The 27,997-nt window shown below is 41.8% G+C and overlaps 1 long non-coding RNA gene across 1 annotated transcript; it reads right to left on the bottom strand.

Annotated features, from left to right (window-relative positions):
* On the bottom strand, positions 1-27,881 carry LOC130681883 (uncharacterized). The gene is made up of 4 exons (XR_008995117.1): positions 27,374-27,881; positions 25,059-25,200; positions 221-279; positions 1-121 (listed from the first exon to the last, which is right to left on the bottom strand). It is a non-coding gene; the product is annotated as an uncharacterized LOC130681883 (long non-coding RNA).
* Between the last annotated feature and the right edge of the window lie 116 nt (positions 27,882-27,997).

Consider the following 27,997-nt stretch of genomic DNA (forward strand, 5'->3'; position numbering starts at 1 on the left):
TAGGAAGGCATTGCTTTATTATCATTAGCACATAAAGTTGAATAGTGCTTTTTACTCTGGAGCACCTCCATAATCTGTTCAGTCTTATCCAATGTAGTAAGAGGGATAAGTAATGTTTTTCCTATTTTGTAAGAGAGAAAATAAATACAAATTAAAATTTATTTTCCTTAATATGATTTTAAGTAACTATGTTTAATTCAATCAGGATCTTGTTACTCACCTTCATTCATCCAACAGATATGTACTGAGCACCTTCTTTGGACCAGCACTCTTCAGGTCCTGGGAATATACAAAAGTGAAGTAAGACAGGATTCCAACATTCATAATGTTTACAGCCCTAAGTGGGAAACACAGTAAATAGATCAACTCATGAATCACTATTTAACATTAAATAGTTAATCTCAAAAACACGTAATTACAGTTATGAGAAATGATACCAAGGTTAGGTTCAAATGTTAATGAGAGTGTATAACACAATGATCTAACTTAGTCTTAGGGTCTGGCAAGGCCTCCCTGAAGAAAACACGTTTCCACATCAGTTCTCAGACTCAAAACTAGGACGTTAGATGGGGTACATAGTGAGCACGGGTCAGCGGAATGGCCAAGACCACAGCTATGGATCCGGAGCACAGGTCATCCCGTCCTCGCCCTACAACTCTGTCCATTTTCTCTTCCTCTCTTCCCGGCTACTCTTTTCTCTGTGCTGCTAGCAGCTATCACCTTCCCTCCTCATCTGAGCACAGCTCAGGTGGGTCTCTCTCTTTCATCTTTGAAACTGAGTCATAGAGGCAGGAACCCCATACCATGAAAATGCCGACATCTGGGATACGTGTGTGTGGGTGTATGTGCGCACACATGCATTCACGTGGAAGTGTGTATCTTATAGATCTGGGATGATAAAGATACTATTTAGGAAACATTGCCTTAGAGATTGCCACTCCTCATACCCTGCCACAAAACTGAAATCACCTGGGGTGCTTCTTTTTGCCAGTTTGTCTTTTGAATCATAGGGAACTGAATCTAGAGTGTTTGCAATTAGGAGTGGTGGCAGTGGGGTGGGGGACGGGGAGTAAGGGGTGGAGACCTTTGTGCAAACTAGCCACTCAGGATAATGCCCTTGAGGTCCATCCAAGTTACTGTCCACTCCTTTTCGTCAAAACACACTTTAACTAGTCACCTATTGAACAACCTTTCAGTTCGTTTCGGTTTTCAGCTACTACAAATAAAGCTGCTATAAACATTCATGTACCAGATTTTGTGTGGACATAAATTTTCATTTCTCTGGGATAAATGCCCAGGAGTGTGATTGCTGGGTCCTATGGTAATTGCATGTTTAGTTTTATAAGAAATTGGCCAAACTATTTCCAGAGTGGCTGCAGCATTTCCCATGCCCACCAGCAATGTCTGAGAGATTCGGTTTCTCTACATTCTCACCAGCATTTGGTATTGTCTCTATTTTTCATTTCAGCTGTATGTAGTAAGTGTGTAGTAACATCTCTTTGTGGTCTAAATTTGCATTTCCCTAGTGGTTAATGATGGTGGGCATCTTTTCATGTATTTACCATCTGTATTTCCTCTTTACTGAAATGTATCTTCATATCCTTTGCCCTTTTCGAACTGGATTTTTTTTTTACTGTTGAGTTTTTAAAAGCTCTTCATACTAGATATGAGTCATTTGTCAGATGTGTGGTTTGCAAATATTTTCACCCACTTTGTAGCTTTTCATCCTCTTAACAGGATCTTTCACAGTGCAGAAGTTTTACATTTTGGTCAGATCCAATATCGATTTTTCCTTCTATGTATTGTGCTTTTGGTATCAAATCTAAGAACTTTTTGCCTAGTCCTAGGTCCTGAAGACTTTTTCCTATGTTTATTTCTTAAATTTCTATAGTTTTACATTTAAGATGCTCCATTTTGAGTCCACGAGCCATTCTGAGTTAATTTTTGTATGAGGTATAAGACTTAAGATGAGGTTTGTGATGGTTAATTTTTTATGTCAACTTGGCTAGGCCATGCTATCCAGATATTTAGTGAAATAACATTGGAAGTTGCTGTGAAGGTATCTTTTTAAGGAAAATATTAACATTTAATTCAGTAGACTTTGAGTAAAAGATTACCCTCCATAATATAGGTGGGCTTCATCCAATTGAAGGCATTTAGAATAAGACTGACTTCCCCCATGTAAGAAGAAATTCTCCAGCAGATCTGAGCTGCAACATCATCTCCCCCCTGGGTTTCCAGCCTACTGGCCTACCCCAGATTTGCACTTGCCCGCCTTCACAATCACGAGAGCCACTTTCTTAAAATAAATCTCTCCCTACACACACACACACACACACACACACACACACGTCCAATTTCTCCAGCACCATTTGTTGAAAAGGCTATCTTTCTTTCACTGAATTGCATTTGTACTTTTAAAAAATCAGTTGGGCATATTTCTGTAGGTGTATTTCTGGATTCTATTCTGTGGCATTGGCCTGCATGTTTATCCTTTCACCAATACCACATGGTCTTGATTACTACAGATGCATGATAGGGCCAACTGATTCCTCCCACTTTATTCTTCTTCAAAATTGTCTTAACTATTCTGGTTCCTTTGACTTTCTGCATAAATTTTAGATAAAATCCTACAAAAATCTTGTTGGGATTTTAATTAGGAATTATGTTAAACCTGTATACCAATTTGGGGAGGTTGACATTTTTACTATGCTGAGTCTTCAAATCCACGAACATGGTGTCTCTCCATATTTATTTGGATCTTCTTTTATTTCTATCATTAGCATTTTGTAGTTTTCAGCATACAAATCTTATGCATTTTTTGTTAGATATACATCTAAATCTTTTTTTGGTGATTATAAATAGTATTTTATTTTTGATTTTGGTGTCCATGTATTCATTATTAGTATATAGGAATACAATTGATTTTTGTTTGTGTATCTTATATTCTGTGGTCTTGCTGAAATCACCTATTAGTTCTACGAACTCATAAAATAGATTCCTTGGGATCATCTATGTAGATTATTATGTAATCTCCAAAGAGGAAAAGTTTCATTTCTTCCTTTCCAATCAGTATGCCTTTTATTTTCCTTTCTGACCTTATTATATTGGCAAGAACTTCTTTAAGAATATGTTGAATAAGAGGGTGAAAGTGGACATCCTTGTCTTGGAAATCTCTGAGGCAATGTTTCTTACATGTTACTGTTATCATCCCACATCTATAAGACACACACTTGCATGTATGCATGCACATCCACGATACTGGGATTTTCATAGTATGGGATTCTTGCCTCTATGGACACATTTTCAAAAATGAAGGGCAGAGAACCACTTGAGCTGTGCTCAGATGAGAGAAGAAGGTGATGACTGGTAGCAGCATAGGGGAAAGAGTAGCAGGGAAGAGAGGAAAACAGAACAGAGTTGCAGGGAGAGGACTGTGTTGACCAACAGGGTAGAAAGCATTCAGTTTTTCACCATTAAGTATAACTATTAGCCATAGGTGTTTTTGTATTTTCCTTTATCAAGTTGAGGAAGATCCTTTCTATTTCTTGTTTGCTGAGAGATTTTTTAAAATCATGAATAGATGTTGAATTTTTTCAAATACTTTTTATGGCATCAATTGCTATGATCATGTCATATTTTTTCTTTAGCCTGTTAATGCAGTGGTTTACATTGATTGGTTTTTGAATATTAAGCCAAACTTGCATACCTGGAAAAAAACCCACTTGGTACTGGTGTATAATTCCTTTATATTGCTGAATTCTACTTGCTAATATTTTGTTCAGGATCTTTGCATCTATATTCATGAGGGATATTGATTGGACTGTAGATTTCTTATGCTGTCTTTGTCTGGTTTTGATATCAGGGTAATACTAAGCTTCATGAAATGAATTGGGAAATGTTCCCACATCTATTTTCTGGAAGAGATCATGTATAATTCGCATTGCTTTTTCTTGAAATATTTGGTAGAATTCTCTGGTGAAACCACCTGGATCTATACACTTCTTGGGGTGTTTTTAAATTATGGATTTAATTTCCTTAACAGTTATAGGGCTACTAGCTATATTTATTTTGAGTGAGTTGTGGTAGTTTGTATTTTTCAAGGCATTGGTCCATTTCAACTAAGTTGTTAAATTTATGTGCATCGAGTTGTCCATAGTACTGCCTTATTATCCTTTTGATGTCTGCAGGGTCTGTAGCAATATCTTCTGTTTTGGCATGATAGTGATAATTAATTTCTTCTCTCTTTTTTCTTTGTCAGTCTTGCTAGAGATCTGTTGATTTTACTGAAGTTTACAAAAGAACAGATTTTTGTTTCATTGATTTTATTATTGTCCTCTTTTCAATTTCATTTATTTCTGCTCTTTATGATTTCCTTCTTCCTGCTGCTTCGTGTTTACTTTGCTCTTCTTTCTCTGGGTTCTTGAAGTGGGAGTTTTATGATTTGAGACCTTTCCTCTTTCCTCTTTTGTATTTCATGTTATAAATTTTCCTCTCAGCATGGGTTTTTCTGTATCCCACCCATTTTGAAATGTTGTATTTTTATTTTCAATTTAGTTCAATGTATTTTTTTACTTCTCTTGAGATTTCCTCTTTGAACTATGGATTATTTACAAGTATGTTGTTTAGTTTCCAAGTGTTTGGATATTTTCCTGTTATTGATTTCCAATTTGATTCCATATGGTCATAGAACACACTGTGTATGGTTTTAATTCTTGTAAATTTGTTGAGGTTTGTTTTATGGTTCAAGATGTGGTGAATCTTGGCATATGTTCCATGGGTTCTTGAAAATAATGTGTACTCTGCTGGTGTTGGGTAGAGTGTTCTATAAATATCAATTAGATCCTGTTGAATGACGGTGCTGATGAGTTCTTCTATATCTTTGCTGATTTTCTGTCTGGTTGTCCTACCAGTTGTTCAGAGATAAGTGTTGAAATCCCTAACTATAATTGTGGATTTATCTATTTCTCTTTTCAGTTCTATCAGTTTTTGCTTCACATATTTTATTTAAAAAACAGCTCAGTTATTTGGCACATACACATTTAGAATTACTATGTTTTCTTGGTGGATTCCATTTTATGAGGACCATTTTATCATTATCACATACCATAATGTCATAATGTCCTTCTCTGTCTTTGGTAATTTTTGCTCTGAAGCCTTAATAGACACACTCATGTTTTCTTTTGATTAATATTTGCATGATGTATGTCTTTTCATTCTTTTACTTTAAACCTCCCAATCTTATATTTCAAGTCAGTATCTTTTATGTACTCACTTGAAATAGAAGATTGGGAGGTTTAAAGTAAAACAATGAAAAGACATACATCATTTACATACGTATCTTTTACGTACTCACTTTAAATATTGTGCAGATTGTTTGGGTCATGTTTTTCTTATCTACTCTGCCAGTGTCTGTCTTCTAATTGGTGTATTTAGACCATTCACATTTACTGTAATTATTGATATATTAGGATCTATATCACCATTTCATTTTTTGTTTCCTATTTCTCACTTTTCTGTTTTCTTTTTCCTGCCTTCCTATGGGTTACTTGAATATTTTTTTGAATATCATTTTGATTGATCTGTCAAAGCTATGAGTGTATATCTTTGTATAGATTTTTAGTGGTTCCTCTAGGTGTTAAATTGTATATCATAAGTTATCACAGTCTAATGTTGGTGTTATTTTACTAGTTCATGTGAAATGTGGAAACTTTACCTCCATTTATGTCCCTTTACCCTCCTTAGTTTATAATACAATTAGCTTAAATATTTCCTCTCCATACATTTAGAATCATATCAGACAGTGTTGTAATTTTTGCTTCAACCACCAAACATAATTTTGAAGTCTCAAGGGGGAAGAAAAGTCTGTTGGATTTATTCTTGCTTTTGCTTCTTGTGTTCTTTCTTCCTGATGTTCCAAGATTTCTTATCATTTCCTTTCTGTTTAGAGAATATCCTTTAACTACTCTTTCAGGGTAGGTGTGATGATGACAGATTCTCTTAGTTTTTCTTCATCTGAGAATGTCCTGATTTCCTTTCACTCCTGAAGGATATTTATTTGTGGGATATAGGATTCTGGGCTGGCAGTTCTTTTCTGCAGGCACTTGAAAAATGTGCGAATTCCTTATTCAAAACATTGTTTCCTTGCAAGTAGTATCTTTTCTCCTCTGCTTTCAAGAAATTTTTCTTTGTCTTGTTTTCAGAAGTTTGACTGTGATGTATCTGAGTGTGAATTTTTTGGGTTCTCCTATTTGGAGTTCTCTCTCTCAATTTTTTGAATATGTATGTTTATATCTTTTCCCAGATTTGGAAATTTTCATCCATTATTTCTTTGAATGTTTTTTTGGCCCCATTCTCTTTCTCCTCTCTTTCTAGAACTCCAATAATATGGATGTTACATTTTTTTTGTTATAGTAATACAGGTTCTTGAGGCACTGCTCATTTTTTTTCAGACGGTTTTCTTTCTGTGTAATTTCTATTTCTGTATCTTCAAATTCACTGATTCTTTCACTTGTCCCCTCTGTTCTTCTATTGAGTCCATCCACTGAGTTTTTGGTTCCAAAACTTCCATTTGGTTCTTCTCTGTTTGTTTGCTCAGGCTTTATATTTCTTTGCTGAGGCTTTCTGTTCTTACTACTTGTTTCAAGCATGTTTCTAATTGCTTACTGAAGCATTTTTATTATAATCACTTCAAAATCTTTATCATATAATTCTATCATCCCTGTCTTCTTGGTTTGGGCATCTGATTTTTGTGTTTTCCATTCAGTTTGAGATCTTCCTGGTTCTTGGTATGATGAATGATTTTCAGTTGAATACTATTCATTCTTGGGTGTTATATAATGAGACTCTGGATCTTATTTAAACCTTCTGTTTTTCTTTTTTTTTTTGTCTGACACTGCTCTACTAGGGGAAAGGAGGGTATTGTCTTGTCATTGTCACTGTCAGATTGGGGTAGAAGGTTGGGCTCCCTACTCGGCCTTTGCTGGCATGAGTGAAATGGGGGTCTCAGTTTGTCTGTGGTGTTTGGCTATAGTAAAGCAGTATTTGTCAAATAGTTTTCTATCTTGCCAGGTTGCCCGTTTCCTGGTCCCTTGGTTAGGGAGAGCAGGCTTTTATTTTTGTCTGCTCCTGTTGGTGTTTTCTGAATTGCTGCCTTATCCAACAGTCAGTTTGGGATATATGGGCCAGAAAGAAAACCCAGGGAACTCACCATTGGGTCATTCTTTGGTTCCTGAGGTCCTTAGCTAGTCCGCCTTCTTCTCGCCACCTTCATTGATCTTCTTAGGTTTGTTTTATATCTAATGCCCAGGGTTTTTAGTTATATGTAATGAGAAGGACAGGGGAAAATACATCTACTCCATCTTCTTGGAGGCAGAAATCCCCAGTTGACTTTGAGGATCCTACATCTCCTATTAGTTAAATAATATCACTTATCTCTGAAGGTATGATGTTACAAAGACACATTTTAATATGCTGTCTTCACTGAGTGACTGGATCATACTCATGTAGCTTAGGAGATGTTGAGGCAGAACCATGGATTAAAGCATCCCCAGAGTCCTCCAGCTGCTGAGCTGGTGACAGATTCCTTAAATCTGATCTGTGCTTGAACAAATAAGTCTTCAATATGTTCCCAGAGCTGCAGTGGGTGTTTAAGAGACTATGGAGAAAGATGTAGCCTACAGTCTAAGGGTTTTTCATGTCTAGTTGGAGAGATAAGACAAATTCTCCATCTCAGGGCCTGACATATAGTAGACACTCAATACATGCTTGTTGCATGAATGAATGCTGCTGAACAAATGCTAATTGTCCCCTCAATGACAGGTGCTAAACTCAATTATGTGGTACAGAATAGGACTGCTGTATGAAGCCAGAAGAAAGACAGCAATGTGGGCTGGAGCAGTTAAGAGGTTTTTTAAGGAGGTAGAGGTTGGGTTATCTTATAACTTCAGCAAGATCTGCAGGTATTTGTTTGAAGGAAAAATTGACAGGACTTATTAACAGAGTATTTATAGAGGAAGGGGGTTGTTGAAAGAGAGTATAAAGCCAAACAGACTTTGGTTCCGACTCTGGGTGACTGAGAGACAAGGGGAAGGCTACGAGTTTGATTTTGGACCTGATTAGCTAGCAAAATAGCCAAGCACAATTGCACAGTATTTGGACTATCTGGAGCTGAGCGGAAGATTATATTAGAAAAACCAATTTTTTTCACCTGAGAGTCTCCAGAAGATGTAGGACCTAGTCCCAGCTTTGCAGCCAATAAACTGTGAGGTAAGGCAATTCACAACCCCTCCCTAGGCTTTGATTTCCTCATCTGTAAAATGGGGGTGCATTGCTAGATTTCTTTTATGAGATAACATTTGATCAGCACCTGGCATAGTATCTGGTATTTGAAAGGAGCACTATACTTGTTGAAATATTATCCTTTCGGTTCTAAAATTCTAAGATTCTGAGATTCCTTTGAAATGTCAATAGTCCTTACTGTATCACCTTATATGATTGAGTTTTTACTTAGTAGTTTTTCCCCCAGCAGAGCCCACCAGTTTCCATTATGTAAAGCTAAGAAGGTAGGGGAAGGAAGGTTGTATATGTTGTGTCTCAGTTTTATCAGAATTCCTAAGTTTTTCTCTCTTTTGAGCATTTGCAGTTTTCATGCTTGAATCAGAGAAACCTCCATTTTGGCTGACTCCAGCCTTCCACTCTGGGGAGCGCGACGGGCAGGTAGCCATTAGTACACAGGAAGGGAGGGCCTTGTGGTATCTTAAAGTCATTGAATTTTATTTATTTCCAGTTTGCTCAACAGTTGTTCCACAGATCTGGGCAGTTTAAAAAGGGGTGGGGATGGGGAGAGAGAAGGATGAAATCTAATGAGGCCTTGAGAAAAGTATGAACATATTTGCCTTTCAATATCAAACTGGGGCTCACACTTAAACCCAAAAAGACTTTTGTGATTTATTTTGTCTTTCTGAAAACTAAACACTGCCATGATGTTCCACGTGGCATCTGAAGAGCTGACTTTGGTTCAAGAAACAGTTCCATATCTTATTACTAAGATTTTATGAATGTAAGCCCTCCATCTTTCAACTTAAAAAGATGTTTTTTCAGATTGTAAAGTAATACAAGCTCACTGCAGAGAATTTGGAAATTAAGAAAACAAGAAAATGAAAATCACTCATAATCCTACAACCTAGAGATAACCAGTATTAATATTTCTATTTATTTCCCTCCAGTCTTCTTTTTTCTATATATACACACGGGATCATATTGTGTGTTCATTTGTGTATTCTCCCTTTTCCCTTAGTTTAGGGTGTATTTCCCTATGTCATTAAACTCTCTTATAAATATGATTTTCAATAACAATACAGTATTTCATAAGGCAAATCTCAGTGCATAGGATTTCATATTATGGACAACTTTTAAGTTGTTTCTACTTATTCTCCATTTTAAATGATGCTACAGTGAATGTTCTAGTATTTATACTTCTGTGCATCACTATAATTTTTTAGGGTAAGTCTTTACAAAGACAATTACTGGGTAAAAGGATAAGAACATTGTTAAGGCTTTGGCACATTTTGTCAAATTGGGAGAGTTGTATCAATCTGCATTCCCAGTAGTGCTTGACGATACGTGACTCACTGCATTAATACAGAATACTTCACCATCATATATATGTGACACTACCTTGGACCATTTCAATTCAAAAGACAATTACCGAGCACCTGCTCTGTGTAGGGCTCTATACTAGGTGTTAGACTCACTCCTGTAATGCAGTATGCTAGGTAGATAACATATGTACAAAGATGGCTGAAACCACAAGTGAAATGTAGCAACATACAAATCTCTATGACCAGGGCTGATATCATCCAAATGTTAAATGGCTACTCTTTGAGGAAAGACACTGTGCTAGCAAATTAAAAAACATAATTTAGATCTTGTAAGCACATTTAAAGAAGAAATGCATTAATATGAGTCTTACAAACAATAGAGGTTCAGTTGTGATCGTTCACACTGTATTTCCTGGTATAAATTTAAGTAGGAATGGAAAATGAATATAATAAATCCTACATCTTTTAAAAAAGCAGAAATCCATTTGGGTGAAAGGACAATTTCTGCTTTTGTCAGTTCCCTTTGGAAAGTTAACCTGTTGGTTATCAGAGAAGGGGGACACAGAAAGCTAACCTCCTCGAGGCAGCTGGGGATAATTTGTCCGTCTCCTTTGAAATGTGGCTTTGTGCTCACTGGTGAAGGCAGCTGGAACAGAAAAAGCATGACAGACAAAAGCTGAAATCCACATGAAGAAAGGTCTTTTTCCCCAAAATGACTGCCTGAGTTAGCAAGAGTCAGAACAGAAAGTGCATGTATATCTCCCCAGCAGCAAGCATGGCTGGTACTAGAGAAGGCACCCTATGCTACAGGAGCCATTTAGAACAGCAGTAGCCCAGAATAGGGCTGCTGGATAACATTTAAACAAGCCCTCCAAACCCCATGAAAAATTACACCTTCAAATTAAATCCATTGAAAGCTGAGACTAAATGAACAAAAGTATCATGTTTTAAAATCCAGTCAAAAGCATTTACTGTTCTGAAAAGCAAGATCTACTTAAGGTATGGTGGATGATGGCTCAGGAAATAGAGGTTTAAGTATATGACTCAAGTTAAAAAGTAGCCAGTGGCATAATAAAAAAAAATGCTATGAAATTGGAAACAACCCAAATGTTCTTCGACGGTGAATGACTAAACAGCAGTACATCCCTGCAATGGAATAGTACTCAGCAGTACAAAAGAATGAGCTACCAATATATAAATCTCAAAATGATTATACTGAGTGAAAGAAGCCGTCTCAAAAGATCACACACTTTATGGTTCCATTTCTATAACATATGGGAAAAGGCAAAATTATAGGAACATAAAACAAGTCAGCAGTTATTTCAGGTTGGGGGTAGAGGGTGAAGTAGGCTACAAAGGGCACCATGAGAAAATTTTGGGGGTGATGTAACTGTTCTATATCTTATTTGTGGTAGTAGTTACACAACTTTATGTATTTGCCTAAAGTCAGAGGTGTACACCAAAAATAGTAAATTGTACTGTATGTTCTCTTTAAAAGTGAATTTAAAAATCCTCATAAAGATAATCCTATCAAACCTGGGAAGGTGTAGGAAATAAAGGAAGTTGGGAGTAATGCCAAGGGAGCTAAATTCTGCCTTTTTATAGCAGGGAGTCAATAGATAAGGTCCAAAATGGATAAATCAAGAAATAAGGAATAGATCTTTTATTTTGAGATCCTAAAGTAATTACTGGCTGAATTGAAAACAGAATCTGTTCAAAATGGTTGCCTCTGAGGAGTGGGACTAGGGGTGGGGTTGAGAACTGTTGTTTTCTATTACAAGCTCCCCTGTATTATTTGATATTTTTAAACCATGCTCATGCATTACTTTGATTTAAAAAGTAAATGTAGTGGAAAATGCACTGGAAAGGGAATCAAGAAAATTGATCTCTCACCCTGATGGAGCTAATTGAGCAACTCCCTTCTCTTCTCTGTATCTGTTTCCACATCTGTATGATAAAGGAGTTGGAGTAGATGATCTTTAAGATCCTTTTCAGACCTAAAACATTTTTAATGAAATGAGGTGATTTGCATATCCGCAATAATTCTTTGTTGAATCCAAAGCTAAGAAACAGACAACTTTGTTTTTAAGCTGGAAGGAGCTAAATCATCAAATTAGACAGTGTCTTTTTAACCACTGAAGAAACCAAGACACAGATTGGTTAAAAGACAGTTAATTGGTGACAGAGGTAGGGCTGGAGCTTCGGGCTCCACATGACTCCTGCCATCCTACCACACAGCCTCTCCCAGGACTAGTGGAATCATTCCCAGGCACCAGGGCTGACAAAAATTCCCTGGGATGACCCCAGGGATGAAACTCATATGCTGACATGGCTTCATCAGCCTGGGAAATGAGTCAGAATTTTGGAAGAGGTCCCTGATTTAAACATGTATGATGCAATACCATAGGCATCCCAAAGTTGGGGGCTCTACTTCTGAATAATTGGTGGATAAGCTGTCTTTGACAGCAACTGCCAGTGTATTGGCTTCCCCATTGTGTCGTAGGAATCCCACCACTCACGAACACCACCATTCTCATTCTGACTTAAAACAATGGGTTTAACGACTTGTTTTTCTCACTGGTCTTTTATTTCTACAACCCCTAAGTTCCTGCCATGTTTCACTGAAATCTTATCAAGTATGATAGAAGATAATGTCTGCTTGGAAACTTTTGTATCAGCCATGATCAAATTAGAAAGGTATCTTGGTGCGGTTTAGTAATCTTTCTAGGAAGAGAGTAGAAACAGATCCCTGACTTTGACCACACCATCTTCCCAGGGAAGACCTTCCATGTTGATGAGCAAGCAAGCTAAAAGCCTGTGTGTTTTGCCAAGGCCTCTCCCTCCCGCTTTGCCCGGGCCTGCCGGCTCACTGGCCCCTCATCGCCCAAGGTCTGAGGTTTAGAGAATAAGGACACCATTATGCGGGTCTATCATTCTTCCTCGGTGGAAACAACACTGCTCTTTGTAAACTCCCAGGGAACTTCAAAGGGTGTGGCTATCTTTCTGCACTCCCAGAGAAGCCTCCTTGAGAAACACTGCTCACAGTGCCTTGCTGGTACTAGAATCTTCAGCTGATACTGAGTCAAAGTAGGAATTGTTAGGCAGCTCCCCTGTTGATACTTTGACCTTAGAAACAAGATTTGATTTTTTAAAACCACCTTGGAAAACACTTGTTTGCCAACTTTTGTGCACCATGCCCCCCCACCATCAGTGCTCCCACTGAAGCCTGGCTGTCTGCCAGTTCTGAATCCTGCCTTACCTACTGCCTGGCATTTACTTCACAACAGCTGGCCCAGGGATCTCAAGTACTTAGCCTCAGCTGCCAGCTTAGGGAAGGAGAGGCCCCTGTGGTTGAGCTGGTGACAAAGACAGCATTTGTTCCCACACCAGTATCTCAAGGTCAACAGCAGTGACAGGCTCCAAAGGGGATCATGCCCAGCCACTGTCCACTTGGTGAGAATTCCACAAACCCAGGGATGTTTCATAAATCCAGTTTCCATGTCTGCTTTGACTCTCTCCACAATGCTGTGAGGGGACTAGAAACCAGTAATAGGGTTCATATTTTACAGTGGAGAAAGGCAAATGACCAGACACGGGGGGGATTTGCTCAAGGAAATGATTATTATAATTGTTCAAAACATGAGTCTGAATACCTGGGTCTGCCCAACATTGCTTTCTGTGACTTGCCAATTTGTTTATGTGAAGAGTGCTATAAACCTGATTTGCTCATCACCGACTAACAGTGATGGTGCCAACCCAGTGATGGACGATGGAGGGAAAGGAAGTTGGCGAGGGGGTAGGGGTGGCTCATTACACTGCAGAGGTGTGGCAAAGAGAGACTGTGCTCAAGCTCATCTCTGCCAGGGGGCCCTCCTGTCTTCCTTCTGCCAACAAATGCTGAGTGTGCCAGGCTCCGGGATGACAAAGATGACTCAAATATACCCTTGTCCTCAAGGTGTTCACAGATGGATGAGGGTATCACTAGTTTCAGTGGTGACTGGGGGCTCTGAAAAACAGTCCTGCTTCAGAGGGTGGTTCACGCTCATCCTTGGGCTGGCCAATAGAAAATGGTGTCTGTATGGATTTTCAAATGTAGTGATGGGTGTGCACTGAATGACTCACTTCGATTCTCCTCCTTGAAAGTAGAGTCCATTTTGTCACTTGTCTGGTCAGACTACTTATAATGTTTAAAAAAAATTCAAATGATTTTCTTGGTTGTTGGGTTTATGTTCAATAACAAAAGTGGTGCCACTCTCTGATTCCACATTAAGTTAAACACAGTATTACCATATGACCCAGCAACTCTACTCCTAGGTATATAACCAAAAGAATCGAAAACAGGTGTTTAAACAAAAACTTGTGCATGAATGTTCCTAAGCAGCATTATTTACAATAGACAAAAGGTGGAAACTCCAAATGTCTATCCACTGATGAACAGATAAGCAAAATGTGGTCTAGCCATACAATGGAATATTATTCATCCATAAAAGTGAAGTACTAATACATGCTACAACACGGATGAAACTCCAAAACGTTATGCTAAGTGAAAGAAGTCAGACACAAAAGGAGAAATACTGTATATAATCGCAATTATATTAAATATCCAGAATACGCAAATCCACAGAGACAGTAGATTAGTGGTACATAGGGCTGGGGAGAAGGAAGAATGGGGAGTGACTATGGGTAGAGGATTGTCTTTAAAGGTGATGACAGTGTTCTGGAAGTAAGATAGTGGTGCTGGCTATGCAACATTAATGAATGTAGTTGATGCCACTGAATTGTATACAGGTTTCCCCCGCTATCTGAAAGTAGAGCGTACCCTGGGAAACCTTTTCTGGTCAAAATGGCATAAGGCAGAGAGTAGCCCCTGCTTTCCAAAAGTTTGTTATGTCACTTTGCTTTTACAGAAGACCTACCCTACGTTTAGTACTAAAAAATCCAAAGAGAATTTTGGCTTACGTGAAAAACGCCATTACTGTACTAATGCAGGGCTTTTGTAAGTGTAACCTGAACTTTCAGAAAGCAGGGGGATGCCTGTAATTTAAAATGGCTAAGATGGTAAATTTTGTCATGTGGATTTTGCCACAACAAAAAAGATGGGTGCCTCTTTCTGCTGGCAATGCCGTTGTCATCTCCCACCACGCCCCTTGTACCAGCACATGTGTGCGCACACAGACACACACACATTTTGTCTGGATGACTCCTCCTCCCATCAGGACTCATTTTCAACTGGAATTACTTAGGAGATTATTCGTTCACTGCCTGACTGAAGCTACATCAAGGCAGGGATCCATTTTGCCTTGGTCACTGTCTAGAAGTGTTCCTGGCATATAATAGGTACTCAATAATTTGAGGAGCCTTTTAAAAGAATGAATGAAATATATTTTCTGATGCTACTCTGAGAGCCATCAGAGAAGCATTAAACATTTTTCTCCAACACTTTCAAAATGCAGGTCATCAGTTGAAGTAGGTGGCCGGTGGAGAGACGGAGAGCATGAGCACAAGCTCTCTGATGTCTCTTCCCGTAAGGGCACTGGTCCCACCATGAGGGCCCCACCCTCAAGACCTCATCTAAGCCTGATTACCGCCAAAGGTGCCCGTCTCCAAATACCATGACATTGGGAGGTTACGGCTTCAATATCTGAATCTGTGGGGGACTACAGTTCAGTCCATAGCAACCAGTGTGCATTAAGTAGACACTGCATCAATGGAAAGGATCACATTTGTGGGCAAGATAGTAACGTGGATGTTTTCACTATATGTTCCCCCACCCAAACTACCAAGGGTGCTTGTGCAACTTTGGCTCCTGCACCTCCTAAAATCTCCTTTGCCACAGTTTTCCTTGGGTTCCAATATCATCTCAAACCTTTCAGGAAACCAGAGGAAAAGAGTTTCTTCTGGGTACTTTATTTATAGTAGTAACATTAGGTCCCCCCCCCAGGAACTGCTGCCAATGTTAAGAGTCACTCTCACCACCTTTGGCAGCCCCTCTGCCTAGCGCAGACACCTGATGCTTGCTTCTTACCCACATCATATGACACGGGCATTTTGCATTAAATGATACAACAATCTGCACAGATCCCACAGCTCCAAAGCTGTTTGGGGGTGACAGCCAAGAGTGCCACCAGGTAGGAGAGTGACAGGCTAGAGTTTTTAAACTAATGTGACTGCAACAACAATCCTGGCCCCATGTCCATACAATTTATATAAAATGGTCCATGCTAAGGTGCCTGACACATTTTAAACACTCAACAAATGCTCATTATTATTATTATGCTAAAGATATTCTATGCATCCATAGAATCATGCTACTGAATAATATTTAGGCATATAGGAGAGTTGTTACAATATAGTAAGTGAAAGAAGAAAATTGCAAAGAATGTGTTCAGTACCATTCCATTTTCACAAAAAAAGTCGTAAGACAGAGATTACTGTATAGTGATTTAGAGCTCAGGGTCTGAAGGTAGGCTTATCGTTTAATCTGTCCATTGTCACTTATTAGCTGTGTGATGTAGGGGAAGTTACTAAACCTCTCTGAGCCTCAGTTTCTTTAATCTGTAAAGTGGAGAATATATATATATATATACATATATGTGTATATATATATATACACACATATATGTGTGTGTGTGTGTGTATATATATATATATATATAGTAATAATATGCTTGCATATCTCTACAGTCCAAGAGATGTGAATGAATCATAATTCTACATCAGAATTAACAAGAGTTAATGGGTAGTGAACATTCAGAAATCAAAAACTTTCTTACGTACCAGCAATAACCAGTTAGAAAATATGAAGAAAAAGACTAGTTGCCAGAGAAATGGAGGTCAGAGCAATGAGCTGGGCATCCCTCTGCCCTACTCTAGGAGCCCCAGGCTCCGAAGCAGGGCCTCTAGTGCCACAGTTTCCCCAGCCTATGAGCCTCTGGCTTTGGCCCTCTGCCCCTCAGGGCTCAAGCCCAGTTCAATGGATTGGCTGCCAGACTCCATGCCATCCCCTGCACTTCCTCACTCTCTCCCCAGATGATACGTAATTGCTCCGATAGCAAATGAGTCTGCAGAAATCATTCCTTGCCTCCCATATAGATAACTTTATGTTATCTTCCTCTTCACAAAGCCATTTTTGCTTCTTGAACCACACTTTAATTTCATTAGTGAGCAGTTGCCTGAAATTTGCAGGGAGAAGAATTTTGAGCAGTTTCCCTGGGGAAGGTTTGCATGGTCATTAAGATGATGGGTTCAAATCCCAGCTCTCCACTCACTAGCTGCCTTACTTAGTCTTGTCCTGTAGCCTTTCTTTCCATTACTTTCATGTGTTATCTGGGGGGTGACAAGGGTACCTCACTTTCAGGGACGTTGTGAAGGTTAAATGAGATTATGAATGCAAAGAGTTTAGCACAGTTCCAGGCACATAGGAAGCGCTCCATGCTTAGGAGTTGTTATCATCATTAAAATGGGAATACTTTGTCCTAAATGAGTATCAAACATTCATCTCTTATAATCTACAAACTGCTCACAGCAATTAAACAGGGTTTCCCTCCACTCTTAGCTTCTATCCAAGAAAGCCTCAAAAATATCAGGGTCTTAGTTTTAGCCTGTGTCCCCCAAACACAACTGCACAGGACCTCTCAGGGAACATGGGCTCAGATATAAGCGAATTGCTTACCACCTAGATGGACAGAAGTCACACAGCCCAGTTTCAGTGAAAACTAGTGACCAGTTCTCCTACATACGTATAAAAGAAAATATATCTATATGGAAACATACATAAGGAAATACATGGTCTCTGCACAATCCTCTTTAAGCCCTGGAGCCACAGGTCTCTATTCATCCAGGAAGGGCAATTCAAACACAACAAAGTCATTTTTATACTCCTTCAAAGTTTGTACAATCAAGGTCCTCTTCTTCCAGCAAGTGCAAATGTATGGTACCTTCACTCTGCTGAGCCCCTGCTGAATCTGGCCTCTGTTGGCAGCTCTGATCAAGTGAATGCCCCTGCGGCCCACTGCCCCCACCCCAGGGATCCAGCCACATCATTTGCAGTCAGAGGTGTGTGGAGATAGAGCCAGGCTTGGGCCACTCAGACACACGCAGCAGGTAGAAATGTTGCTTCAGAGTCGCAGCCAACATGATTGCTCAGAGGGGTCTGCATGCTAACCACCCCTCCAAAGCATCCTGAACAATAGTGAGGAACAGCTCCACAGCACTGGGCTTCCTCTCCCAGGAGAAATGCTCGAATCTGAGAAACAACTTCTCAGGACTGCCCAGGGAACTGACTCCTGAGCCCCTTTTGCAAACGTCTCTTTTGCACCTTTTATGCTGAAATGTCAACAAAGTTCGTTCGCCTCTGGACCAGGCACATAACCAATCTGTGCGGCTGACAGTGATGTTTTTCCACCTGAAAAGCTTCACAAGACCTGTTACATCAAAGTAGAACCCTTGGCAGAGGCAGGGTACTGTGGAGGTGCTTTGCCCTCTGCACCCCTAAGCCTCCTTGGGGCCTGGGGTGCTGACCTGCACATAACTTAGGGAACGTCTTTCTCTCCACCCCCCCTTCCTCCCTTCTTTCCTTTCCTTTCTTTTTTCTTTCTTTCTCTTACGAATATTGTACAATTTAGTTAACGTCTCTGAAAGTGTCATTTTTCTTATCTCTAAAATGGGAGTAATAGTAAAATATACCTCAAAAGACTGTTGCAAACATCAAACAGGATAATGTTTTTCAATTGCTCAGTAACAGGCCTCATGTTTAACAAGCTGTCGATACATGTTGACTATTATTATTATTACTGCTTACTCATATATTTCATCTTACTTAAGTATCTTAAAAATTACTACAGCTTAGTATTATCTTCAGAAGCTCTAAGTTTGATATAGTTTCCATGTATCACAAGAAAGGACAACTGGAAACACTGGACTATTTTTTTCTCCCTGTTTTTTTTTTTTTAGGTATTTAAATAAATATTTTCCATATAATTTTTGACACTGTTCTCCCTAAATTCAAAAAAGCCTTAGTGTTCTAGTCTGAAAGCACTTTAAACTTTGGGGAGTTTCTGAGTCAGAAAACTGTCTGCACACCCTTTAGTAAAGAACCATTTTGCAAAATGAGGAATCATCACCTTTGCAAGTTATTTTGCCTGGTTGTCTTTAAACAGGCCATGTACTCCTGTATGAAAAAGGCGTCACTCGTGCTAGAGAAATGTAAAGATGCAAAATCAATTTGCTCCTTACAGAGAGAAAACTGTGTTGCTCTAGGCAAAGACTCCGGAGACCAGCCAGCTCTCGGGCGTCCTTCCCCTTTCCGGGTTTCTGTGGTCTCACCCCGACCCTGACCACTGAAGTTGGGATTCTTATCCTGGCTCCCAACTGGACTGACTCCATTCCCTTTTCTTGACCCTCTGCTGCCACACGTAGCTGCTCCTCACCGCCTACCACATGAGGCCTGAACCCCTTCCCTTTTTGTTTGAGCATCTGAGGCCCCGCCCCTTAACCACAGCGTAAACACCTCCATTCCCCAGCATGCGCAGACCAGCCTCTCTGCTTTTGCTTATCTGCTGCCACACTTCCCTTCTTCCCTCTGCCTCTCTAAAACTAAGGCCCATCTCCTTCAGGAAGCCTTTCCTGTGCCCTGCAACTGGCTGAGGTCTTGCCTTCTCTGGTCTTGCAGCCCTTAACTGTGCCAGACCATCCAGTGGCTTCTTACACTGTCTTGTGATATTTGCTTTCATGGAATACAAAGGCTTACCCGACTATGTAAGCCTTTCCGTGTGTCCAGCTCTGTGTCATATTCATTTTTACTCAGTAAATTTGATACTCAAAAATTAATTCTCAATAAATATTTCTTGCTAACACACTAACTTTGCAAAACACTGCATTTTCACAAAGTCCTCAAAATCCCCGGATTTGCTTATGTCATGGCTGCAATAAATGGCTTCTCCAGCACCTGCCCTGCTGACATTGTCTGGTAATTCAGAGTCTCAGACAGGAACAGGGGAGAGAAAGCCCTTCAGACACTGTTATTGCTGCTGGGACAAGTAACCAACTTGAAGGTTTGGAGCTGACTTGATTGTACCAGTTGATGGCTTCCTATAGTCACAGCCCAAATCTCTACGTAGGAATTCTGGGTTCAACAATCAAACGTGGTTTCAGGGCTCCCCAGCAGCTTTTAGCAGGGGACAAGGGTTGAAAGACTAAGGCCTATGTTTTGACAAAATGGCAAAGGTCTAATGGGTTTTGTTCCCATGCCCCTGAATGGGCCACTGAGCATGGCCCTGGGCAGCAAGGTGGCCCCCCACAGGGCTATCCGCGTCCTCAGGAGAGAGCTCTGGATCTTCTTAAGGACTTGGGCACCTGGCACAGATACTTCTGCTGGTCTTATTTATTGCGCACTTACCCTGCCTGTGTCAAGCACGTCATAGCCACCACCTCACTTATAACCTCACAACAGCCCTGTTACTATCTCCATCTCTCAGGAGAGGACACTGGGGCTCAGAGAGATGAAGTGACTTGCCCAAGGTCATGGAGCTGTCAGCCTCCAAAGTTTAAGCCATGCAATTAGTATGTCTGTCATACAGGGTGCACCCTGGGATTGAGAACTGAGGACAAGGACTTGGAAAATTTACCGAACACCATATTCCAGTCTAACAATCACCACTCAAGTCCTATTAGTGTGGCCATGACCCTGCAAACAGGGCAGGGAGACGATCACAGCCTGGCAGCATTTCCCATGGGCACCCATCCTTCAGAGGCGGCAGAAGAGAGCCAGACATCGGTAACTGGCAGAGACAAAGCCACCTTCCTAATAAACTTCAATTCAACTTGTATACTGTGAGATTTGTGAACACATTATTGTTCCACCTTTCTCTAAGCCAATAGCTTTTAACCTTTTTTGGGGCTAGACCTTTCTGAGAATCTGAGGAAAGTCGTAGATTCTCTTGTCAGAAAAACGAAAGTTTCACAGAAATTCACAGAGCTTCCTGTATCTCATCCAGGAACCACAGACCCCAGCTTCAAAACTCCTACATTAAGCAAGCCTAATTCTTTTTTCAAAAAATGATACACTAAGGAACAATGATTCCTTTAAATAAGAAGCCAACCTAGAGCACAAACACCAGAATTTGCTTTCTAAAAATTTTGTCTTCATATAATTTTCAGGAGCATGCCTAGTTACCCGCATGTGGTACGTTTGCAGTTCACATCTCTGTATCCCCCTAGAGCCCCATGTAGTCAGCAATGACGGTGGCACAGATGGCTGTCATCAGAACCGGCCAGAGCACAGAGCTAGAAAGGATGCACAGGGCAGGAGTAAGTTTCTGGGCACTGGAGGGTGGGCAGCCACACGACAGGCAGGAGTGACTTCACTGGATGGCGAATGGACTATACAACCTACACAGCCCCACTGAGAACCATGAATCAAAAGTTTGAAGACCTGTGGAAACCTGGAGAAGGTTCAGACCACAAGCCCACTCCTGCAAAGCAGCTGAAGAGAGGCCAGGTACCTGATGGGGGTGGGCTAAGTGTATATTGGCTCGCTCACCTGACTCTACACTTAGCCTCCTCACACTGGCCCATGTTATTGCAAATAGCAACTGTTAGGTCCCTGCCAACCAGAGGCCCTATTGTTCATTTACAAAAATATTAGATAATCCCAGCCCTCATCTTTCCAAGGCCATTTCCCCCTGGCCTCTCATGTTTTGAGTAGACAAGGTCTTACTGTAATCTCTAACATCGTTGTTAGTCATGGCCTGATATTTCTTCTTCTGAGCCCCCTCCAGTGTTTGAGCCCTCCTACTGTGCTTAGCTGCGAAGCATAGATCTCATGCTTCGATCCTATAGTGCTTTCTCCTTCAAAAACCTTTTCACGTGAAAGCAGCAGGTGCGTAATATATTCAGAGGAGCACTGGATCTGGAGCCCTGCTTCCTTCCGGTACTGCTGCCTCGCCATTCTGAGCCTCACTTCCCTCTATCCGACAGGTAACAGTCCTTCCCCTGCTTGTCTCACAGGTGTCTTGTAAGAGTCAAACAAGATAGTGGGTCTATAAATATTAACTGTGAAGTGTTGGACGCATGGAAGAATTCATAACCACCATTTCATTTAAATTTCAAACCAACTCCACGAACTACACAAATCCTTATTGTTCTGTCATGCGTGCATTCACTCTCTTGCTCACATTCTCTGTCATTCAGAAAACATTTATTGAGGCCATACTGTTACCAGGCGCTATAGTAAGTTCTTCCAGAATCAGAAACAGGCTTAGAAAAGTAAAGTAACACTTCCAAGCTCACGCTCCTAGGTGGCAAGGAATGGAACACGGTCCCTGTCCCCTCCGCCCCCTCCCCAGAGACCAGATTGTTCTCCATTACTCCTCATCACCTGGCCCAGAACTTGCCCTCCATTGGAATAAGAAGGGGATCGGGAGAGGATGAGGCAGGCCCTGCACCTGAGTCCCCTCTGTCTGAACTGTTCAAGTTGTATATGGCTTTTACAAGATGGCTGAGTACTTCACTCCCCCTCTTTTCCCACCCCCCTTTTCTAATTTGCAAGTTGTAAAAACGTGTCACCCCAAGTGCACCAGGTGTCTCCAACTTTCTAACTGAGCAAAGCACTCGAATTGAATAAGCCTTGAAATATTTATCCAAATTTTAGTTTCCCTGAATTAATGCCTTAAGCTGGTGAGCAATCCTGCTGAAGGTCAATGTTCATTTCCTAAAATTGCCCAGTATCTGTGTGGTATTCAGACCTGAAAATGATAACTTTAGCCCGACTGCAAACTCCACAGAGTGCCCCCCGGAGACGGAAGCCAGCCCACACTGTTTTCTGATCAGTCAGCAGAAACGATGCTTCTTTCGAGTTCAAGGTGGGCTCAGAACTGAAGCTGCCTTGAGATAAAGCAGATCAGCCCCGTTCACCCCAGGCGGGAAGGCCTCCGGGCGGGAATGTGAAAGGCCCCTCAGGTCAGGGGAGACATCTGCTCCCCTTGGCTTTGGGCTGTACCAGTTGGCAGAGGAAGCTCTGTGCAAATGCTGGCCAGACCAAAATGGTGCCGAGACAGCCACAGGGTTGTTTAGCAAAAAAGAGAGGAAACATCTGTAAGCCCTGCGCTGGTGCTGAGCGGCGACAGCCTGCTGCTTTTCCCCGTGGGCCCGCCGCCCGCCGGCTCGGACTCATCAGAGTGGGTCCCTGCAACAAATGCATTGGAAAGAGATTTCCATCCCCCCACAGGAAATTCTTGTGTTTAGTCATCCTTACTACATGGGCTGAGTCAGCAAGCTCTGCTTTAACCACAGCTGCTTTCAAAGGGTATGCTAAGAAGACCAGTTAGTTGACTGCGGAGGCTTGGCTGAAACACTTTGACAGCCGGAGCTCCAAAATCCGATGGAGAAATTGGAGGAACTGCAAGCTGGGCACTGCTCAGTACCTTCCAGTCCTTCTGGGTGGGCCTCGATTGCTTTTTAGTATGTTGGTACAACAGAGCATTCCAGAACTAGAAGGGACACTAGTTTGAGTGCCTTAAGAGACCAGTATGGTGCAGTGGCCTGGGATTTAAATCCTGGCTCTGCCAATAATTACCTATATGAGCTTTAGAGCTAGTGTGCCCTCTCTCTGGGTCTTAGAATTCACTTCCTTAAAATCAAGGCTTGGCTAAGATGATCTCTAAGGGCTCTTCCTTCTCTGATGGTCTATGAAACAATCTAGGACAGATGGCCAGCCATTCTTTTCTCAATTTACAAGGGAAAGACACTATATAACCTGTTTGGAGAATCTGGCCCAGCATTGTATCCATCTGTGGTACAAATGTCTTCCCCTGGGTCTAACCACAATCCATTTTCTCTTGTTTGGGCCTCCGTAGACATGGAGAACCCCCAGGGAACATTCTTTTCTAAAGATCCTTTGTCAACTCCAAGAGTCTTCAAGTCTGGGTTTTGTTAAGTCCTCTGCAAGCAGGGAAGACAATTGCATAGCTTAAAAGACCACACTTATCCCCCTTATCAGATATTTTTCCACCCTTTTGGTTGTTATCACTGACTGTGAACCTAGGGACACTAAGCTGGGGCGGGAAGGACAGAGGAGAGAGGAGAGAGAAGAAAGTCACTTATTCCAGATCAGACACTTCAGCAAATCTGTCCTCGACCACAGAGTCTTGGATACTCAAGACAGAATAGCCCTGCGAAACGTGACCCTCTCCACCCCTGGATCCGCAGCTGAACATGTGCGCCCGATGATGAGAACGGGTAACGTTTACTGAACACTTAAGGCAGATGTACTGGACATTGTTCTAAGCACTTTACACAGTTGATCTCATTTAATCCTCATGACACTGCAATTATGATTCACATTTCACAGATTAGGGAACTGAGGCACATAGAGGTTAATTAACTTGCTCAAGGTTCAGTAACTAGAAAGCAGGGAAGCTGCTGTTCTAAGCTAGGATGGCGGGCTCAGGTATCTGCTTGAACTGTCATGCTTCTGAGTGGGGCCAGCTTCGTGGAAGGACTGAGATGGTCTAGGTGATTAGCTCCTACAAGGACTGCCTGCCCCACCTGCCTCATGTCCCTGCATCCCTTGTCTGATGCAGGTGACATTCAGTGCTCCTTCTGCAGAGAAAAAACTTCCTCATGCAGAGCTGCCTAATGTTGACTTTATAACACTAGAAATGGGGTGTGTTTTCCTCTTAAAAGGGTCACATAGGGAAAGAACATTACATAAAATGGATTTCCCCAAACTAAAGAAACTCTTGGAAAAAGGCCACATTCGTCTGTGCTGGTAAATCCATTTGATTTGTCCAATGTCAGAGCTTGGGAGGAATTTACAGCGTGTCTTGTCAATGTCCTTCACGTTACAGATGAAGAAACTGAAGCTGAGGAAGTGGGACTAGATACATGAAGAGCATTAGCCCTTGAAAGGTCGGGAAAGGGACAAGTTACAGAGTTGACCTAATTTATAACTCCCCTTTGAGCCAACCCTGCAGGGGAATCAGAAGGAGGGATTCACCCACACCAGAGCCACACCACTTTTTTCAGCGGGCTGCTGCAACCCTTTGCATATCAGGGGTTCGTAAGTAAGTGTGGGCTTCAAATGTAGCAAGGTACCAAGCAAGCAACTGCTGCATCCAGACGATCAGGGATAACCTTTCTTAACACCAGACCTGCTTACAGAATGGATCCCACACAAACAATCACAAATAACTTTGGGGAAAACCACTTCCATTGTAAAAAAAGAAGCTGATGGAATATGTTCGGCTGATGACTATGATCCAAAGACAGCTCTCAGGGCTCACTCTAGTCAGAGCTCAATGGAACCATCTTACTTTTCTGTTTTCAATGTGCGGACACTATTGAAAGATTTTCAAGCCAAAAAGCTTGTAAATTATTATTTTAAAATAAATTTTATGGTAGCATAAATTTTCACTGTTTCTAACACGAGAGTCAGTATGGAAAAATCTAAAGAAGGACCTGAGGCTTTGTCTGTGGTTAAAGCCGCCAGGAATTGGCCCCAGGGAACAGTATCCTAACGGCTGTTTTCAAAGAAATAGTAGATCCTCTTCCATTTCCCAGTGTTGGCCCACAATGTATTTTCCAGTCTCTTCTTCCTAAACTGAAAAAAAAAAAAGTACCAGAGTTAAAAAAGAAAAGGTACGGAATTGGAGATCTTATCTGATTTGCTTGCCACTGAGCAGATATATACAGTAAAACCTTATTAAGTGTCATGTCTCCTAGGTGCAACTACAGCTAGACTTGAAAAGATCGTTAAAAGACCCACATCATGTTTGGGGGTGTAGTCTATTACTGCCTACTGACTTTTGCATGTGGTAAAGTTGACCACACACCATCTTGTAAATAACCAAATGAACTCCCCTTCATTTTATAGGGTGGCTAAAGCCTGATTACCTTTCACAATCAGTCAACCCCTTAATTCATCCCAGGTTGTAGCTGGGCAACAGGAATGTGGAGGAGGCTTGGTGAGGAGGGGCGAGGCTGGGAGAGCGACGGGGCATGTACGTGCGTGTGCATGGCACACAGAATTGCTGCGGAAGGTTTTTTTAATAGGTAGTCAGGACTTTTAAGCTAGGGAAAAAAACCCTGCCTTTGTAGTGTTAGGGGATGACATTTCATTGCAAAAATAAGTGATTTGGTCATTACCATTTCATGGTCGCTGGCAACCAACCTCCTCTGCTTTCTAACAATTTCCATTTTAGGCACTGACAGGCCCTTCAAAGTGATTCAGCCAAATATCCACCCAAATTTGTGTATTTGGCAGTTTCATACTGAGAAATCTGGGGCCTCTGGGCAAAAATGTCAGAAAGGGCCCCCTCCTTCTTTGTCAGCTGTGAAACAAGCAGATGACTAGAAGCAGTCACTGGGGGCTCCTGGGGCAGCCATGGTGAGGCAAAGGGAAGGGACGGAAGCTGTTGGCAGGGGCTGCTTCCTTGGCTTCGGTTCTCGTTCTCACTCTCCGTGGCTGCCTGCACTTTTCCCGAAGGCCAGAGCTGCCTCAACTCTTCACCCTACCCAAGGTGAGGCACAGCTTTCTGCAAGCAGGCACGCAGCGCTGGTGGGGAGCCCCGAGCAGAAATGGCACTCCCTCTGACAGGATTCTCCGAGGCTGTAGGGTCCGGGAACACTTGGGAAGCTCGCCTTATCCAACTGGCTGAACCTACAAACGGGCTGTCACCATGCATACTTATTGGGCAACTTGTCCAGGTTGGTCTCTGGAATCCACCTGGATCTCTGGCCCCCGAGCAGCCACAAGACCTGGCGCACTTTGGGTTGCCCAGTAATTCTGAGAGTCTGAGTCCCTAAAGTTCTTTCACACGTGTTTCACTCAGCCTTAAAGGTTCCTCCCCAGCCCCTTCATCTGTCGTTTGAAATGACTGGCCTCCCTCTCTTCATTCGGGCCTCACTCTAACTGTTGGCTACCTTGGCAAGGCCATCAGGAGTCCTCAGCCCAGGCCCCACCTGTATTTTCTCTTTCACAGAACCTATTTTGTCCCCCTGCGCGAAGCACCCATTACCACTTGTAACTACATCTTTATTCATGTGTTTGCTGGCTTACTACCTCTCTCCCCTATGATACAGTAGGCTCCATGAGGACGGTGGTCAACAGTGTACTCCCAAGGCCTATCACACAGCCTGGCATGCAGCAGATGCTCAATTAATATCTGCTGAGTGAATGAGTAACATGGTGGTATTCTGCCTACCACTTCATTCTGTGAAAAATTTTAAAGTAGGCTTACTGCCTCCACATATAAGTCTCTCTCTAAAAGCTTCTTACATTTGATTGTTGCCACTTGTCCACCCAGGGGAGGAAGCCCTCAGCCATCTCCTTTGCTTCCACTTCCTACTTCTTTCTTGGTTTGTGATGCCCAGAATCTGGGCGCCAGGGCCAGGCAGCTTTCTGTTCAGAGGCAGGTGGTGCTGGGGATTTGCCAAACACAGCTGACTCCCTTAGCAGGGTATCAAAATGTCACCTGGGGGGCCAGTTATACTTAATAATAAGACTCAAGTTCTTCTCTTCCCTTTGGGAGCATTTTAAAGAAGTTACTTAGATTCCTTGTCTAAAAACAGTAGCCAACCTCTCAAAGCCACGCATGCAGTGAAGTTGCTATTATCACTGAAAACGGCCCTGCAGTCAGGCTGCCAGCCTTCCTTCTGCGAGCCTCTCAAAAAGCCGTCTGCTGTCGGAAATGACAGCCACAGCCATCCAGCTGCTCAACACTCGGGTATAGTTCTCTTCCTTTAAAAGCAAGTAATGAAGAGAAATGACTTACCAGATCGCCAGCACTGGAAAACGGCTCCCAAAGTTACCAGGCCTTCTGTTCCCTTTCTTCCTATCCTCCGCTGTGACAACATTGGCGTTTGTCTGGTGTAGAAAGGTATGGGAGGCCCTGGGCTTTCTGACTGCATTTTGAACAGTGACCAACCCATTTCCTTCTGCTATAATGTAGCATTCCCTAATGCTACCAACGCCGGTTTTTCCCCATCCCAGGTTCAAACTATTAATCATCTCAACTATGAAAATTTTCTCAAAAGAGTCTCATCAAAATTTAAAGCAGACTTCTTTCAGCTGGGAAATTCTACCAGGATGTAAAGGTAAATGTACATCCGGAGTGCTCACCTAAACAGTGCGGTGCTCTGGCAGAATGGGACCCTAAGCAGTCACAGAAAAAGGTAACACAGACCCATGTGGATTGTCATGGAAACGGCTCCATGACATCCTACATGAAAAAGGCAAGTCCGGCACAGTAGGACCCCGTATGTCTTTAGAGCCTGTCGGTTTCTCCTGGCAATTTCACAAAATGCTTGCTTTTCATTCCCTCTTATTGGGTGAGCCTCTTAACTGGCTCCCTGATCCCCGGGTCTCTCTTTCCAGTTCCTCTTTCCCACCACCTGGA

The sequence above is a fragment of the Manis pentadactyla genome, chromosome X (assembly GCF_030020395.1).
Source record: "Manis pentadactyla isolate mManPen7 chromosome X, mManPen7.hap1, whole genome shotgun sequence".
In the NCBI taxonomy this organism is placed as follows: domain Eukaryota; kingdom Metazoa; phylum Chordata; class Mammalia; order Pholidota; family Manidae; genus Manis; species Manis pentadactyla.